The 19,231-nt window shown below is 46.9% G+C and overlaps 1 pseudogene; it reads right to left on the reverse strand.

Annotated features, from left to right (window-relative positions):
* Positions 1-16,654: 16,654 nt before the first annotated feature.
* LOC137379300 (U2 spliceosomal RNA) lies at positions 16,655-16,797 on the reverse strand (annotated as a pseudogene).
* Positions 16,798-19,231: the final 2,434 nt, after the last annotated feature.

A 19,231-nucleotide genomic window follows, 5' to 3' on the forward strand; every position in this document is an offset into this window, starting at 1 on the left:
ACATACTTGGTGAAAACCTACTTTAAACTCTACTTTTCATCCACTATTTTCATGTTCTGGTTCATGCTGCAGTAGGGTATGTGGGCGGGGGATACCAAGCATCTGTTATTTTGCCTTAGTGGTGGAATTTTAATCACTATTGTACCATGAGTGGCATCACAGCTGATGTACATAGACACGCACTTTCTAACGCAGGATCCGTATATAGCTTGGTGGAGGAAAAGATACCTTATCTTTTTTTTTTAACCTCTCTGGAACCTGGAAATACTGAGATAAATTGTAGGTGACATTAGCTAATAGAGCACAAACCAGTGATTGAACCTGGGAGTTTTCTGCATGCGTTCCCACCACACAGTATGATTTATAACTGTTAGTTACATTGTTACAAACCAAGACCATTGTTTCTCACTCAACTGCCTTCCTAATTTGTGACAGCTACTCATTTGTTACATGCTCAAGCATTAATTCCTATGCTACTGGTGTTAGTGTAAAAGTGCTTGTGCTTTGTCCATGTGTAGGTGCCCGTTTCTCACATGAAAATTGGGGGAAGCACCTTGGTCACCCCATTGGTGTTCAATGGTCACCTAATATGATTTTCAGGCAGGCGTGTAAATGGGCGCATAGGCGGCCTGAATGCTTTCAGTCGGGGGTTTCGTAAATATGCAAGATCGGGTCCTGAAGCAATCAGAGAATCAGAACTGGTCAGGCTTTGATGAAAGGTCACAGACCTGAAACGTTAACATCTCTCTCCACAGATGTTGCCAGACCTGCTGAGTTTTTCCAGCACTTTCTGTTCTCATCTCCACCTCTTCCCAGGCCCAATGCAGGAGCCGGCCAATTTCGTACTTTATTGTAACTGGAAAGCTATAGCGAGGCGACTGTTTGGTGTCTGCAACTCTCCACTGAGGCCCGAGTCTAAAGATTTTTGCCCCTGTTTTGAGTGGAAGCTGAAAATCACCCCCATTGTATTTTTGCTGACTTAATTGTCACCCAACGCACTTCATCCACCTGTCAGCTACTGCAGATTTTGGTCTTTTTCCATTTTCTAATGCTAACCCCATATCCAGTTTTTTTTCAATAGAGTTGGGTAATAACACACACCAAAAAAATGTTGATTAAAGTCTACTCAATCTCAGGTAACCTAGGCTACTCTTAAGATTTTTTGAGTGGCACAAATTATAAATTTAATAACGTGTACACTTGAAAACATGTCTTGTGTCAAAACTAAACTTCGTATTTGACAGTTGACTGAAGTTGGTTTCATGAGAGCCAGTAGGCCAAGGGCGCGTAGTACTATTCTGCTGGGGTGATGTCCACCACCAGTCACTTAATAACGTGGTGCAGTCTCTTGAGAAGAATGCCCATACTGGCGACCTCAAAGTATGAAGGAGCGCTATCCTGATGTCAGGGTACCTAATTTGGGCCATACAGGTTCAGGCAACGAACTTGTACTACACTGTGCGAACACCAAAAATGTTAAGTCACAATTGGCCCTGTACTGGCATTCCTTAAATGGCGAGGTACCTAAATTGCAGGTAAGGTAATTTCGAAAAATTTATACTATTGCAAAGTGTCTGGAGCACTTTGGAGTTATTTTGGAGGTGTTGTTGGGAGTTCCTGGATTGCCAGACAGTGTTGCTAAATCCTCACGTCATAACAGAGAAGTAGGTGACCAGTCCACACAAAGGTTGCACCAGGTATGAGGGCAGCAGTGGCAGTGCCTCTGGGTTTGCAGCACGACAGGGAGGTGGAGCAGAGGCTGTGTAGAGGACAAGCTCTGCGTGATGCCCTCTCCTAAGTTGGAGATAAACACTACCATACTTCTTGACAGTGACTGAAGGCAGTCTGGCAGGCCAGCCAATGCAGTCAGCGGTGCAGTGTGCAAGCCCATCAACATTCTTCTGTATGCTGCCCCATCAAAGTCCTTATCTGAGTCCTCTGCGGCAGAATCCGTCTGTGACCTCACCGTCTGGTAAGCTGGCAAATAAACCGTCCTTTCCCCCGGCCTGACTGTTGTCCATTCATGTCCAGATGACTCACCACGTGTTGATCTCAACTCTATACATGTCTCCAAATTATGTTCAGTGTTAGTATATTGAGCTGGCGGCTTCGAGTGTCAGATCAAGTAATGGGACTGCCTCATTAGTGCTGTGCTGTTGCTCTCTCTTAATCCTTGGTGGCATGGTTGGGTAGTTGGCAATACTTGGGTGTGTGAAAGCAGGAACTCAGAAGGGGTAGACTGATGTGAGGGAAAGGGGTGGGAAGCAATGGTCCTTGGTTATACCATCATGTAACCTAGGCTACTCAAGTTTTTTTGAGCAGCACAAATTGAAAAGGGCCATAAGACAGGATCCTATCATCATCAATGCTAGTGATTGTGTAACACTGTATTTGAGTGGTGTGCACGCCATAGCTGAATATCTGGTGATATGCGGAGGCAGTGTGAGGTGGGTGTGATGCTGGCAACATCAGTAGATGTGTGAAGGTGAAGTGGGGTATCTGGATGTTAAGCATGAGTTCCGAGTGCTGTTGGGTGAGTGATGAGGCTGCATTGAATTGAGCAGCATGAGAGATTGGTGATGATGTGGGTAGGAGATGTCATGTTATGATGCATTCACTGACCTTTACCACCTGCTAGGTCCTTGAGTCCAGATGCATTGAAATGACCTCCCTGGGCACCTGCTCTCACCCCCTTCTTAGGGTGATCATTGAGGGCCCCGGGGCCCCTTGCAGAGTCATGAGGCTGAATTATGGAGAGGGCAGAAGTCTTGCCGCCAAGCCCAAAAATGGGAGGTGACTCCACCTTGGTGGGCAGTGGGTTCTAGGGCTGCATATTACCAGTGGCACCAATTAAGTGGCTGCTGTTGGGCCACTGTCCCATTTAGGAAAGTGGTCTGCCCTGAAGAGCTGCTGGTCCAGACAGAGGGCTGGCTACTCAGCAGCGCCATTGCTAGTGGTGGCTTTTGCTGAATTTGCAACTGCGGGGAGAAGGCACTTCAATGGTTGGGCACCCTTGACAGGTAAGTGGGATCGGGTGACAATAGGGCCAGGCTGGCAGGCCCCAGAAATTGTTGGGGGGGGCATTGGTGAGAGCCGATGGTGCCATTACTGTGATGGGTGACCAATGCTGCCATGGACGTGTCAATGGGCCATAGCGTGCCTATAAAGGAGGGCGCCCTCCCCAGAATCCACTTGCGAAGCTGTCAGGTTTCACCCACCAGACTTCACATGTGGCAGTGGGCCCTCCCACCATGGGCAAAATGCCCACGGAGCCAGGAAATGGCCCTCAACTGGTCACTTAAGTGGCTCAGTTGGCCGCCTGGTGAGTGGCCGATCTGCCAACATTTCCACTGCTGGCAGAATGGCATGACTGGAAGGCGCCAGGCACCCCTCCTGATGCCCTCTTATACTATTTTGCCAACCTTTCCGCCTCCCACCTTGTCCCCAAGGGCCCAGAAATTCCGGTCATGTTGTCTCTCCTCATGCTCACCTTCACCACTGCATCCATTGCCCTGGAACACTCTTTCTGCTCCAATGTTCCATTTCCTATCTTTTAATTTCCATCAATATTACTCAGTGAAGCTTCCCTTTAAGAGGACAACCTGCCTTTAAGAACAGAGTGTACGTTGCACCACCTGCTCCCAGCGCAATGCTGTTCAGCCCCCTGGTGACTGCAGAGGCAATAAAGTGGAGAGGATACCAGCAGCCAGAAACTTGCTCAGTCCCATGCTACAATCATAGGAATGAGGTGCTGCCCACCTCCAATGGAAGCAGTGTGGTCAGGTAATGAATTATGACCCCCGCACCCAAAACTTGGAGCAGATGAATCTTTAGCCCCATACTGATGAATAATTGGACATAAGGAGATCAAGGTCTTAGTCCCAGTTGGATACATTTTACAAAGCAGATGCTAAATTAGAAATGGTTCTGTGATATTATTCTAGAACATTAACTGCTTTGTCAACAGGGATACTAAACTGTTTACAAAAAGTGTGCTAACAACATTATTCATATAGCAAACACACAAATATGATCTCTTTCATTAGCATATGAAAATTTAAGAGTCGTTGGAAGTCTTTCGTCGTCTCCATGGGGAAAGCTAATATGTGGGAATAAGCTTCCACAGGTCCCTACTACCAGTCATTACCTCATCTAAGTGGTCATTCTTCATGACTGATATTCACCATCCAGCAACTCCATTCTTTGTAGTATCCTGACCAATTCTGATCCTGTTCCCACCTAAACATTTCAGCAGAATGGAAAATACATTGCTGTATTTTATAGGTTGAAACATATTTGTGTTGCTAAAGATTGTGATTATTTCCTGGATCATTGTACTATATACTATTGTAAGACCTTCCTTTTAATCCTGTTGCTAACAAACAGTTGTTTTGAAATGGCTTTCAGTTATTGTGTTGGTATTTTATGTTTTTTTAACTCCTTTGGTGGGGGGGGGGGGAACTTTCAAGTTTAATATCAGAGTTTTGAATGCTGAAAGTTTAGAAAGTCTGATGGCCTGTGTAAGTCTGTAAGATTTATAGATACTCAGTACCTTAAAACATGTGGTAGCACACTTTACTGAATGCATGACCTTGTATGTTGAGAACCTTTTCTGCTGGATATGTATAGTCTGATATAGCTGTGGCTTTTCCTTTTAAACAAAAAGAATTACTTCCTGGATATGGTTGCTGGTTAAAGCATTTTGGACCTAAATATATTTTATTTTTTTTAAAAACATAAATCTGCAATTTGAATGCACAAATTATTATAATACATATAATCTGTAAGAAAGACTTGCATTTATATAGCCTCAGGACATCCCAAAGTGCTTTACAACCAATTAAGTACTTTTGAAGTAAAAACAAGAAATGCTGGAAATACTCAGCAGGTCTGGCAGCATCTATGGAGAGAGAAGCAGAGTTAACGTTTCAGGTCAGTGACCCTTCATCAGACTTTTGAAGTGTAGTCACTGTTGTCTGTAGGAAAAATAGCAGTCAATTTGTGCACAGCAAGCTCCAACAAACAGCAATGTAATAATAAATATTGGCCAGTGCTATTGGGGTCTATTACATCCACCTGAGAAAGTAGATGGGCCTTGGTTTATGGTGGCACAGTGGTTAGCACCGCAGCCTCACAGCTCCAGCGACCTGGGTTTGGTTCTGGCTACTGCCTGTGTGGAGTTTGAAAGTTCTCCCTGTGACCGTGTGGGTTTCCTCCCACATGCCAAAGACTTGCGGGTTGATAGGTAAATTGGCCATTGTAAAAATTGCCCCTAGTATAGGTAGGTGGTAGGAGAATTGAGGTAAAATTGGCTTAATGTAGGATTAGTATAAATGGTTGGTTGATGGTCCGTGCGGACTCGGTAGGCCAAAGGACCTGTTTCGGTGCTGTATCTCTCTATGACTCTATTGTTTAAATGTGATAGCATGAGCGATTGTGCAATTGAAATTGGTATCATAACAGATTGTGCAACTGAACGTTATAGGTCAGGAGATAAAGTTGCTGTTTCCTGCCACTCAAAACCATAGGCTAAACAATGTAAATTCAATAAAGCAGGTTTATAACCCAGAAGAGTGTGCAACAATATTTTGGTCATTATTTTAATGGAGAAACTTGTTAATTGGCCGCCACTGACAAAATGCCAGATAACTTGTATGTTATGTGAATAGGATTGTATTCTTCAAGATTAATAATCTAACTTGTACCATTGGAGTATACATTAGGAGCTGCATAGGATTCCCAATGTATACTCCTAATCTTCCTGGTGAGCTGAAAAATAGCACAACATCAGATCATACATTTCAGGCTGAGTTAGGAGTTGTTTGTTTTGAGATCCAAGTTTATACAGAAGCAAAATAAACTACCAGATAAATAGCAATGGAGTACTGAACTTTCACCCATACATAAGACAATTTTCTGGAGCTAAAATAAGATTTTTTTTTAAATTCTTGATTCTGCAAACTGAACTATAGACGTTCTGGGCTGAATTTTTCCACTGGGCATCAAGTCCCGCTGCCAAGGGCAAAATGGGCGTTGACCCCGTCCTGGCAGGTGCTGGGACCCAGGGACGGCATTTTGCTAGTGGTGGCCAATTAACAGGCTGCCGCCAAGGCCACTATCCAATTGAGGTTGACAATCCGGCCCCCAGAGCTGCCAGCCTAATTAGAAGGCTGGCAGCTCAGCAGGCTTGGCAGTGCCATTGCTCATGGTGGCCAATGCTGAGGCTGCAGCATGAGGGAGAGAGCACCTCAATGCTGAGGCGTCCTCAAAGAGCAGTTGAGTGTTTGTGAGGAACCTGGGGCCAGGCAGGTAGGCCCTGGCAATTAGGGTGGGGTATGGGGTCATGGTGCACCAGCAGCGCTTTCAGTGGGCCATGGGATAGCCAAAAAGGAGGACTCCCACCACCCCGGAAACACACTGGGAGGCTGCCCGGGTTTACCTACTTGTCTCCCCTTCTACTTGGTCCTCCGAAGCAGGCAAAGTGCTGGCGGAGGTGGAAACTGGCCCTTAAGTGGATCAATTGGCCGCCCAGTGGGCGGTCGTGCCGCTGAGGTTCCTGCCACCATGGCAATATGCCAATGCAGCAGGAAGATGTCAGGCTTCTGTCCTGATGCATCACCCTGCCATATTACCAGCCCTCCTGCCTTCCGGCCTGTTTCCAAAGGGCTGGGAAGATTCAGCCCTCTATGTGGAATGTGCCTTTGTCTTCACAGAGTTGGATCTCACTGCAATGATACGGAAGTGCAAGTGAATTGAATGAACTCGAGACTAGAACTGATCTCCCCAGCTATACCTCAGCTGCTTTGAAATACAGGCAGACTCTTTGAAAAATGACCCTGTTCCTGACAAAGAAAAGTACGATGTGTCACAGTCTGTAGACACTTGCCATCTTCTCAGCACAATCCCATTAATGGTCATTGCTGATGACGTTTCTTTCTCCTCTCTGTGGCAAACTCGACTACATTCTCTGAGATATTCGTTGACCAATTGTGATGCAATGGAGGCTGACTGTGGACACTAGACTGAATTTTACATGAAGAATAATGGTGAAGCTAACAGCAGTTACCGCTATGGAGTAAATTGGACAGCAACATCTGGAGTCTGTGGAAATCCAGAAGTAGCTGACCAAGTTTCCTTGCCCTTTCACAAGCTTTGCTTTGTCGATAGACTCACCATTGAAATTCATGCAAGGTTGGAAAGTTGCTGTGCTTACTCAATAGTTACCCCCAAAACACACCAGAAAACGTTAGAGCTGGTGCATTCAAGTGTAACGTATTTACCGTCAAACAACATTGATGGCACTGAAACTTTTATTTTTTAAGTGTGAATCTCACACTCCTTCAGAATGTAATTATAGTTAGAATTGTTAAAAAAATAAAACTTATATTTAATATTTTTACTTTTCCTTTTTGTCTCTTTAAACTCTCCTAATCCCATCTTTCTTTCCTTCACGTTATTTTGCTTTATGTACATGATTTTACAACAAATTAAATATTCTAATTTATGCTTCCTGATCTTAAACTCTGGTTGTTTCAGTGGGGATTCTTCAGTCTGATTAATTGAAGAGCCAGGCTGCTGCTTTCCCTGCTCACACATGTCACAGATCCCTTGTGAAAGATGCCATGCTGGATGAGATACCTGATGACAGCAAGTTGTAATTTAAAAGCCTGCATACAAGTCTATGTGTAGCTGTAAGTATAGTGAATGGTAAGCACTGTTCCTTCTCCACTGACTGCAAAATCCGGACCATAAATTTAAACAAGGTAAATTGTTCTCTTCAATTCTTGAATGTTTAGACAATAGGTGTGGATTAGTTACACTCAGGCCCTCACATCAAGGGGAAAAAGGCATTTTTTTCCCCCAGAAACATCAGGCAGAGGTGCATTTGAAATCAACCAATTGGTCAAGTAACAGGTTTACATGAACAGATTTGTAACATAAAAGTGCTTCATACAAGAATAGATCTCATCCCTTTTTCAGCACTATGGACAACTTCATTCATGAGACACACAAAATAACATACAAATATGTTACATTTTCAAAATAATTTGTAGGCAGTAAGCATCCCCTCCAATTTTCTCTCCTCTCCTTTAGGAGTTGACATATCCAGAAGCAAGTTTCTGCAGGCACCGAATATCTTCCACTGTCTTTGCTAGGTGGTCATTTTTAAGACTTAATATAGCTGGTGAATTTCAACAAAATGTCAAATTGTGGAGGGAACAGCCCTTCTCTTGAGTTCTTATGTAGTAGAATGAATGCTTTCCTGTTGTGATTAATATTTTGAAACATGTCTTACATTAAAACCAAAATGTGCATCTGTTCCTTGTGTAATTGCCTGTATTTGATAGTGTCACATCCAAGTCCAAGGCCACTGAGGCCATTTCTCGCACCTACTTTGTTTGAGATAAGTTAACTCTAAGCATTGAGCTTGGGATCTCTTTATTCCATGTGGTTCAGTTTCAATGGCCAGTTACTAACTGAAACATGGGTAGACTGAGTGAACAAAACCTAAGCTGGTCTCAGTACCAGTGACCATGAGTCATAGAGTCATTTCATAGAATCATAGAATTGTTACAGCACAGAAGAAGGCCATTCAACCCATTGTGTCTGCACTGGCTCTCCAAAGGCGCAATTTACGTACTGCCACTTTTCTACTACCTCCCCACATCCCTGCACATTCCTCCTTTTCAGATATTTAGAATATTTAGAAAATGTAGAAAACATTACAGTACAGAAGAAGGCTACTTTGCCCATTGTGTCTGTGCCAGCCAATAAACGAACCACCCATCCTAATTCCATTTTCCAGCACTTGATCCATATCCCTGGAGGTTATGGAGCTTCAGGTGCATATCCAGACACTTTTTAAATGAGTTGAGGGTTTCTGCCATTACTACCCTTACAGACAGTGAGTTCCAGACCCCTACTACCCTCTGAGTGAACAAAAACTTTCCCTCAGCTCGCCTCTAATCCTTCTACCAATCACTTTAAATCTATGCCCCCTGGTTACGGACCCCTCTGCTAAGGGAAATTGGTACTTTCCATCCACTCTAACCAGGCCCCTCATAGCCTTGTACACCCCAATCAAATCTCCCCCCAACCTCCTCTGTTCCAAGGAAAGCAACCACAGCATTTTCAGTCTTTCCTCCTTGTAAATTTGCTCTGTATCCTCTCTACTGCAATTACATTCTTTTTGTCATGAGGTGATCAGGACTGCACACAGTACTCAAGTTATGGCCTAACTCGCATTTTATACAGTTCCAGCATAACTTCCCTGCTCTTATATTCTATGTTTTGGCTAGTAAAGGAGAGGATTCCATATGCCCTCTTAGCCACCTTATCAACCTGTCCTGCTACTGCAGGGATCTGTGGACATGCACTCCAAGGTCCCTCACTTTCTCTACACCTCTCAATATCCTCCTATTTACTGTGGATTCTTTGCCTTGTTTGACCTCCCCAAATGCATCACCACACACTTCTCTGGATTGAATTCCATTTGCCACTTTTCTGTCCACCTGACCAGTCCATTGATATCTGCCTGCAGTCTACAACTTCCTTTCTCACTATCAACCACACAGCCAATTTTCATGCCGTCTGTAAAAAGCAGGGGACCTAGTGCTGAGCCCTGCAGAACTTCACTGGAAACAGCCTTCCAGTTGCAAAAACACCGGTCAACCATTGTCCTTTGTTTCCTGCCACTGAGCCAATTTTGTATCCCGCTTGCGACATTCCTCTTGATCCCTTAGGATTTTATTTTTTTTAATCAGTCTGCCATGTAGGACCTTGTCATTTATGGTACAGAAGGAGGCCATTTGGCCCATTGAGTTCGTGCCGGCTATCCATAGAGTTATCCAGTCAGTCCTACTTCCCCTGCTTGCCTCCCTTCGTGGAGGCGTTAATAACTGGCCAATGCTGGAAAATGGGGTTAGGATAGGTGCTTGATGGCCAGCAAGGACATGATGGACTATAGGGCCTGTTTCTGTGCTGTATAACTCTATGACTCTAATAAATTGTTTCACTTTAACTGCTGTTCCAGTGAAGAAAGGGTTAAATGTTAAGATATACTTCTTTTTTAGAAACCTATTTACCAAAAAAGGAGCTGCAGTTCCAATATATGTTGTCTGTACTATATTTCAGTGACCTTCTCACTGTTCATAACTATTGTTTCAAGATAATTATCTAAGGATACGAAAGGAAATGATTTTGTGCAGATGGTTCCAATATATGTTGTTTGTAGCATATTTCAGTCAGCTTCTCACTGTTCATAAATATTATTTGAAGATAATTATCTCGGTACAAAAGGAAATGATTTTGCGCAAATGGTCAACTATTTAGGTCACTGTGTTGCAACATAGTGGAAACAAATCACATGCTCAAACATCTTTGCGAGTGTTACCATGCTTCAATATATATATATAACAATTCAGCTGAGCCAACTTAAAGTAAGGATGTCCAATCTTTTGGAGCTAGTCCCCAAATTCTCCTGTCAAATGTGAATAAAGTAAGCCCTGATCATACAGAAAATTCAAATGCCTGTACACAAAGGTTGTTGGATCACACATAAAAATTGGGACCTCCGTGCACACAAAAAGTCAGACTCCCAACTCAAATGAGAAGCGATCCTGCAAAGAAACTCCCAACACAAAAAAATTCTATGTCTCAAATAAAAAAAGCCCCTATCCTGACCCTCCATTGAAACATTAAAATTGGGAAGATTCAGAAACATGCGGCTGGATTTTAAAGGCTCTCCAATGCTGGGAATGGTGGTGGTGGGAGGGAGGGGGGGGATGAAGATCGCAAAGGATGAGGCCCGCCACCAACCCCAAGGCCAGCAGGGCCCGTACCAATCTCGGTGGCAGCGGCAAGGCCTCGTGTCAGTCTCCCTGCTGCTTGGCGATGGGACTTGCATTAAAATATGCAAATAGATACTTATCTTTCATTAACATGCCGGCAGCAGCAATTCTGAGAGCAAGTTCCAATCTGCATTCTGGCAGCTGGCAATGCAGCGCCTTCGGATCCCCATTCGGGAAAAACAAGAGGCAACTGTGGGGAGAGGAGAGGAGGCACTTTTCTCAGTGTGTGTGGGGGTGGGGGGAGCTGGGTCAAACTCCTTGGATTGGTTGGGGGGTGGGGGGAGGTGGGTGATGGGTAGGGGTAAAGGACAAAGGTTCTGAACTTTAGGTGTGTGGGAGGATGGGGAGGTCATATTTTCATGGTAGGTATTGGGGGGGAAGGGCAGGAATAATGTATAATGCCATTGGGGGGGGATAGGTGTGTGTGAGAGGGCATGTAAAGACGTTTTTAGTCATTTATATTAACTGTAACATAACTGGCCCTTTAAAAACTTAACTTGTAATTTAGGGCACTAAGTCCTTATAAAATGGCACCAGTGCCTGTGCATTGGCGCTGGATGCCATTGCCAGGGACGACTCACCTGCCTCCTCCACGTCATCGGGAGGGGTGGGGGTGGCTGCCTTGGCAATGCAAATTTTTTTGTTTTTTATTTCCAAAATATACTTTATTCATAAAAATCTGTAAAACATACATTACCAGTTTCAAACAGCACCAAGTCAAAAATCACGAACAGTGCAAAGGTGATCAGTTTTCTTCTATACAATCCTGAGTTGCCTCACAACCGTTCCATTTCATTTGTCATGCCATATACATTTTTACATTTTACAGCACACAAACTTTTCCGATACAGTTCGAGGGGTTTCCCATGGATCCAACCCTCAGTTCAGCTTTGTGGGGGGACCTTACACTGTGGTCTTTCCCCATTGAGCCTTTGCTGCGGCTGCCCCAAGCTTTAGTGCGTCCCTCAGCACGTAGTCCTGGACCTTGGAATGTGCCAGTCTGCAACATTCGGTCGTGGACAACTCTTTACGCTGGAAGACCAGCAAGTTTCGGGCAGACCAAAGGGCATCTTTCACCAAATTGATAATCCTCCAGCAGCAGTTGATGTTTGTCTCGGTGTGTGTCCCTGGGAACAGCCCGTAGAGCACAGACTCCTGTGTTACAGAGCTGCTTGGGATGAACCTTGACAAAAACCACTGCATCTCTTTCCACACCTGCTTTGCAAAGACACATTCCAGGAGTAGGTCGGCAACCATCTCTTCCCTACCACAGTCACCGCGGGGGCATTGTGCGGAGGGGGCGAGACTTCGGGCGTGCAGGTAGGATCTGATGCGGAGGGCTCTTCTCACCACCAGCCAAGCTACATCTTGGTGCTTGTTTGAAAGTTCTGGTGATGAGGCATTCCGCCAGATGACTTTGGCGGTCTGCTCGGGGAACCATCCGACAGGATCCACCGTCTCCTTTTCCCGTAGGGCCTTGAGGACATTCCGTGAAGACCACTGCCTGATGGATCGGTGGTCAAAGGTGTTTTCCCGCAGAAACTGCTCCACGAAGGATAGGTGGTACGGCACGGTCCAACTGCATGGAGCGTTCCGCGGCAATGTGACCAGGCCCATTCTTCACAACACAGGGGAAAGATAGAACCTCAGCCAGCAGTGACAATTGGAATTTGCGTACTGGAGATCTATACACAGCTTGATGCAGCCGCACACGAAGGTGGTCATCAGGATGAAGGCCACGTTGGGTACATTTTTCCCGCCCTTATCCAGAGGTTTGAACATCGTGTCCCTCTGGACCCGGTCTATTTTGGATCCCCAGATGAAGCAGAAAATGGCTCGGGTGACCGTCACAGCACAGGAGTGGGGTATGGGTCAGACCTGCGCCACATACAGCAACAACGTGAGTGCCTTGCACCTGATGACCAGGTTCTTAACCACAATGGAGAGAGATCGCTGCCCCCACATGCTCAACTTTTGTTGTACCTTGGCTACTCGCTCCTCCCAGGTTTTGGTGCATGCCCCGGCCCTTCCGAACCATATCCCCAGCACCTTCAGGTAGTCTGACCTGATGGTGAAGGGGACGAAGGATCGGTCAACTCAGTTCCCAAAGAACATGGCCTCGCTCTTGCTGTGGTTAACTTTGGCTCCCGAGGCCAGTTCGAACTGGTCACAGATGCTCATTAGTCTGCGCACAGACAGTGGATCTGAGCAGAAGACGGCGACGTCATCCATGTACAGGGAGGTTTTAACCTGAGTGCCTCCACTGCTTGGGATTGTCACCCCTCTTATGCTCGCATCCTTCCTAATGGACTCAGCAAAGGGTTCAATACAGCAAACAAACAAGACCGGGGAGAGAGGACAGCCATGTCGGACTCTAGATTGGATCGGGAAACTTTCCGATTCCCACCCATTGATTGAGACTGCGCTACTGATGTTTGCGTAGAGCAGTTTGATCCAATTGCAGATTCCCTCCCCAAACCCCATTTTGGAAAGCACGTCCATCATGTAGGTGTGCGATATCCTGTCAAAAGCCTTCTCCTGGTCCAGGCTGATGAGGCAGGTGTCCACCCTCCTGTCCCGTACATAGGCGATCATATCCCTGAGTAGCGCGAGACTATCAGAGATCTTCCTGCCGGGTACAGTGTAGGTCTGATCAGGGTGAATCACCAACTCCAGAGCAGACTTGACTCGACTGGCTATGACTTTGAACAGAATCTTGTAGTCAACATTAAGCAGTGAAATGGGCCGCCAATTTCTGATTTCTGCCCTCTCCCCCTTCTGCTTGTAGATGAGGGTGATGATGCCTTTCCTCATGGATTCTGACATGCTGCCGGCCAGGAGCATACCTCGTATACTTCCAGCAGGTCCGGGTCGACCCAGTCCCACAGGGCCGAGTACTACTCGACCGGTAAGCCGTCGCTTCCGGGAGTTTTACTCGTCTCGAAGGACTCAACGGCCTTTGTCAGCTCCTCCAGAGTTAGTGGCTTGTCCAGTCTCTCCCTCGTGCTGTCCTCTAAGACCTCTGTGATAGATGACAGGAAGGACTGGGAGGCTTTGCTGTCTGTGGGCTTCGCATCATACAGCCCAGCATAAAAGGATTTGCTGATCCTTAGTATGTCGGACTGCGAAGACGTCACCGAGCCATCTTCTTCCTTCAGGCTGCTGATAACAGAGTTCTCTGTGTGTACCTTTTGGAAGAAGTAACGCGAGCATGTCTCATCCTGCTCGATGGAGTGGACTCTGGACTGGAAGATGATCTTGGAGGCCTCCGTGGCAAAGAGCGAGGCCTGCTGGCTCTTCACCTCTTGGAGGTCCTCCTTGACCTCAACCCCCATCGACTGCAGCCAGAGCAGATTTTGCATACTTTTCTGGAGTCGGGACATTTCCCTCTGTCTCTCTCTCACCCTCTGAACACCTTTGCGGATAAAGAACCTCTTGATGTTCTCCTTGATCGCTTCCCACCAGTGAACTGGAGACTCAGAGGGGTTTCACGGTCCTCCAATCTTTGTAATCCCTTTTGAGTTCCTCAATGTTCTCTGGGGTCAGTAGTGTAGCATTGAGCTTTCACGTCCCCCTGCCAACCCGCTGGTCGTCCTGTAAGTGACAGTCGGCCAGTAAGAGGCAGTGGTCAGAGAAGAACACCGGCTTGATGTCGGTGGATCTGACCATGACAGCACGGGACACAAACAGGAAGTCAATCCTGGAACGGGCAGACCCGTCCGATCTTGACCATGTGTATCTGCGCTGCGCTCCGTCTGCAGGCTTGCTGAAGATGTCGTGCAGTTTGGCATCTTTAACTATTTCTATTAGGAATCTGGACGTAGCGTCCAGTTTGCTGTCGTCTCTGCCGGATCGTCCAGCCGCATCGATGATGCAGTTGAAGTCACCGCCTAGGATGACCGGCCTGGACATCGCCAGCAGCAGTGGGAGCTGCTGGAAGACGGTCAGCCGCTCGCTGCGTTGTACCGGGGCGTACACGTTGATCAACCGGAGCGGAGCGTTGTTGTACATTACGTCTGGTACGAGGAGGCGACCGCCCACCACCTCCTTAACTTCGGAGATGGTGAAGTTACCTCCCCGCAGCAGAATACCCAGGCCGGAGGAATGGCAATCATTACCCCCCGACCAGATCGATGGCTTGTGGGACCACCATCGCGACCACTGCCTGTAGGTGCTGAGGTGTGGTATTCCACACTCCTGCAGAAACAGTAGGTCGGCTTTGACTTTGGCGAGGTAATCCAAGGTTGAAACACATCGCGTAGTGGATTTAATGCTACACACATTCATGGAAGCAATTCTTACACCCATTTTTTAAAAGTTAGTTGTTGCTTCCCATACCATTTGTCCTTGCTAGTCCCAGTCCTTCAGGATGTTCCTGCATACCCATAGTGCAGGCAAGCTGTTTCACTTTGGTTGGGCTCAGAAACCCCTCCTGGTTTTTCATACAGGGTTTGTTCCGCTGGGGTGACATCGGGGGGGTCTTGTAGGCAGCAAGGATTGGGTTGTCCTCTGCTGCTTCCCTCAGTTCCTCCTCGAAAACATCACTGCTCCCGGCTTCCCGGAGCTGAGATGTGCCAGCCGTGTCTTTGCTCTCGGTATCCCGGAGCTGGGATGCGTTGGCCACGTCATTACGTGTGGCGATTTGGGGTTGGGGCATGCCAGGCCCATCACAGCTTCCCGTGCCCGGGGGGGGCTTTATCTTCCAGCTCCTTGGAGTTCTGCCACCTCTTTTGAAGGAGCTGTCGTTCCAGCATTTCCCTGTCCAGTGAAGAGGAGCTGTTGTAGTCTGTCTCAGAAGGTAGCCTCCTCTTGCCACTGGTTTGGGTGGTGGCCTGTTCCACTTTTGGAGGTTTTTTCTTTGTGGTTTTCCTTTGTACCACTTGCCACTGACCTGTTTGTCCATCTGCTGCCTCCTCCTCCATTGATTCTGGCTGTGGAGGAGGGGTTTCCGGGCACAGGGTAGGTGCTGGGTCGCTGGTTTCAGCTGCCTCCCCTTTCTTCTCCTTCTCAGGTTGAAGTTCCTCACTGCGGAGAAGGTTGCTTGTCTCCTTTCGAACACCGGCTGCCTTCGCCGAACCTTCCCCCGCCTGAGCATAACTGAGGCAGCGTTTGGGGCAGGTTTTGTAGAGATGGCCTGCCGCACCGCACAAGTTGCAACACTTAGTCTGCTTACAGTCCTTGGTCTGATGGCCTTCCTCCTTGCAGTTCTTGCAAACAACCGTGCTGCAGTTGGCTGCCACGTGACCAGATTTGCCACAGGTGCGGCAAACTCTGGGCTGCCCAGCGTAGACCAAGAACCCTCGACTTCCCCCGATAGCGAAGCTGGAGAGAGGGTGGATGATGGCTCCACTGGCATCAACCTTCAAGGTCACCTTGACCTGCCGCTTGCTGGTCCAAATCCCAAAGGGGTCCTTGACATCAGTGCTACTGCCGGCCACCTCGACGTACCTGGCGGGAAAGGTGAGTACATCCACCACCAGAACATGGGGGTTATAAATGTGAATCGTCACCACCCGGTCCCGTTGTGACAGAAGCGTGAAGAGCGGCTCCGCTGTGAGGATCGACAGTGGCTCCCAGTCCCCTTTCTCCTTGAACGCCTTCAGGAACTTGATGCATCCCACCACATTCTTGAACGTCACGTCGAAGTATCCACTGCTGGGGAAATCCTGCAGGCAGAAGATGTCCGTAGCTTGAAATCCGCAGCAATCGATGAGGATTTTCCTGATGAAGAAGGTGCGATCGACCGGTGCATCTCCTTCCTTGTCCTTCACGACCACCCGAACGGTGTTCTGCACTCCCTGGCCTGAAGCTCGAAGATTGATTATAGCCATTTTACTCAAAGCCTATCCAGGATCAAAAGGCAATGATCATGGTCTCTTCTCTGCCAAGTAAGCACTGATAAGAACAGATACTACACTTGATCTTAGCCAAAAGGCCGAGAAGCGATCATGCAAATGAGCCACCGCATTTGGAATCACGGTGGCTCTGCAACGTTCCCGTGGAATTTGCTTCCATCATTCTTTCAGGTAGTGCAGTCCATATCTTAACAACCCTCTGTATCAAAAAATTATTCTAATTTCTCCTTCTCATTCCTTTGCCAGTTATTTTAAATCTGTTACCTCTGATTATGATCCCACTTACCAGAGAAAATTGTTCTTGCCTGCTGTTCTTGCTTGCCTCATACTTTTGAATACCTCTATGAGGTTTTCCCTTAATCTTCTCTGCATTAAGGAGAATAATTCCAGCTTCTCCAATCTATCCACATTACTGAAGTCACTCACCCATGGTGTCATCCTGGTAAACCTCCTCTGTACCCTGTCCAAAGCCTTGACATCCTTCTAAAGCTTGATGCCTAGAATTGTCTCTGTACTCCAGCTGAAGGTTAAGCAGTGATTTGTAAAATTTAGCATGCCTTTCTTATTTTTGTATTAAATGCCCTTATTTATACCAATTGTTCCTTACACTTTAACTGCCTTGTCAATTTGCCCTACCACATTAAAAGATTTGCAAATATTCACCCCTTGTGGATATGTGGCTCACATCCCCAGATAAACCAGTTAATTGTATAAGAATGTAAACTGAACCAAATATAGATGTCTTTCTGCTGCTGTCCACAGGACTGTCACTGGCCTCATCTCCTCCGGAGATCTTCCCTCTACAGCTTCCAACCTCATAGTCCTACAACCCCGGACAGTCCACTTCTACCTCCTTCCTAATATCCACAAACAGGACTGTCCTGGCAGACCCATCGTTTCAGCCTGTTCCTGCCGCACTGAACTTATTTTTTCCTATCTTGACTGTCTTTTCTCAGCTGGTCCAGTCTCTTCACACCTACATCCGTGACTCTTCTGATCCCTAAGTCATTTTGACAATTTTCAGTTTCCTGGCCCTAACCGCCTCCTCTTCACTATGGATGTCACATCTGTCTACACCTCCATCCCCCATCAGGATGGTTTGTGGGCTCTCCGCTTCTTCCTTGAACAGAGGCCCAGCCAGACCCATCTACCACCACTCTCCTCCACCTGGCTGATCCTGTTCTCACATTGAACAACTTCTCCTTCAACTTCTCACTTCCTTCGAGTAAAAGCTGTTGTTATGGGTACCCGCATGGATCCTAGTCATACCTGACTTTTTGTGGGATATGTCGAGCATTCCTTGTTCCAGTCCTACTCAGGCCCCCTCCCCCAATTCTTTTTCTGGTACATTGATGACTGTATCGGTGCCGTTTCCTGTTCCCACCCCGATCTGGAAAACTATCAAATTTGCTTCCATTTTCCACCCTTCTCTCACCATTACATGTTCCATCTCCAACACTTCCCTTCCCATCCTCGACTTCTCTGTCTCCATCTCTGGGGATAGGCTGTCCACTAATAGTCATTATAAACCCACCAACTCCCACAGCTACCTTGACTACACTTCCTCACACCCTGCCTCATGTAAGGACTCCATTACATTCTCTCAGTTTCTCTGTCTCTGACGCATCTGCTCTGATGATGCTACCTTCCACAACATTGCTTCTGATATGTCTTCCTTTTTCCACAAACGAGGACTCCCCCCCACCTCCCCACTGTGGTTGCCTTCAACCGTGTCCGGCCATTTCCTAAACTTCTGCCCTCATGCCTTCCCCTCCCTCCCAGAACTGCGACAGGGTTCCCCTGGCCCTGACTTTCTACACCACCAGACTCCAAATCCAGAGGATCATCTCCGCCATTTCCGCCACCTCCAGTGTGATGCCACCACAAAGCGCATCTTCCCCTCCCCTCCCCTGTCATCATTCTGTAGGGGTCATTCCCTCCGCGACACCCTGGTCCACTCATACATTACCCCGACACCTCGTCCCATTCCCACGGCACTTTCCCATGCAATCACAAAAGATATGATACCTGTCCTTTTACCTCCTCTCACCTCACTATCTAAGGCCCCAAACACTACTTTCAAGTGAAGCAGCAATTTACTTGTACTTCTTTCAATTTAGTATACTGTATTTGCTGCTCACAATGCAGTCTGCTGTTCACTGGGGAGACCAAACGCAGATTGGGTGACTGCTTTGCTAAACATCTTCGCTCAGTCCGAAAGCATGATCATGAGCTTCCAGTAGCTTGCCATTTCAACACTCCCCCCTACTCTCATGCTAACATTTCTGTCTTTGGCCTGCTCCAGTGTTCCAGTGAACATCACGCAAGCTCGTGGAGCAGCACCTGATCTTTCGATTAGGCACTCTCCAGCCTTGCGAACTGAACATCAAGTTCAATAACTTCAGAGCATGACTGGCTTTTTAAAATATTTCATTTTTTTAACCATGTGCCTGCTTTTCATGTAGTCAAAGCTTCTCATCATTCCACTATTAACAGTCTCTCTGGACTAATGCTTTGTCTTTCACC

The sequence above is a fragment of the Heterodontus francisci genome, chromosome 17, assembly GCF_036365525.1.
Source record: "Heterodontus francisci isolate sHetFra1 chromosome 17, sHetFra1.hap1, whole genome shotgun sequence".
Classification (NCBI taxonomy): domain Eukaryota; kingdom Metazoa; phylum Chordata; class Chondrichthyes; order Heterodontiformes; family Heterodontidae; genus Heterodontus; species Heterodontus francisci.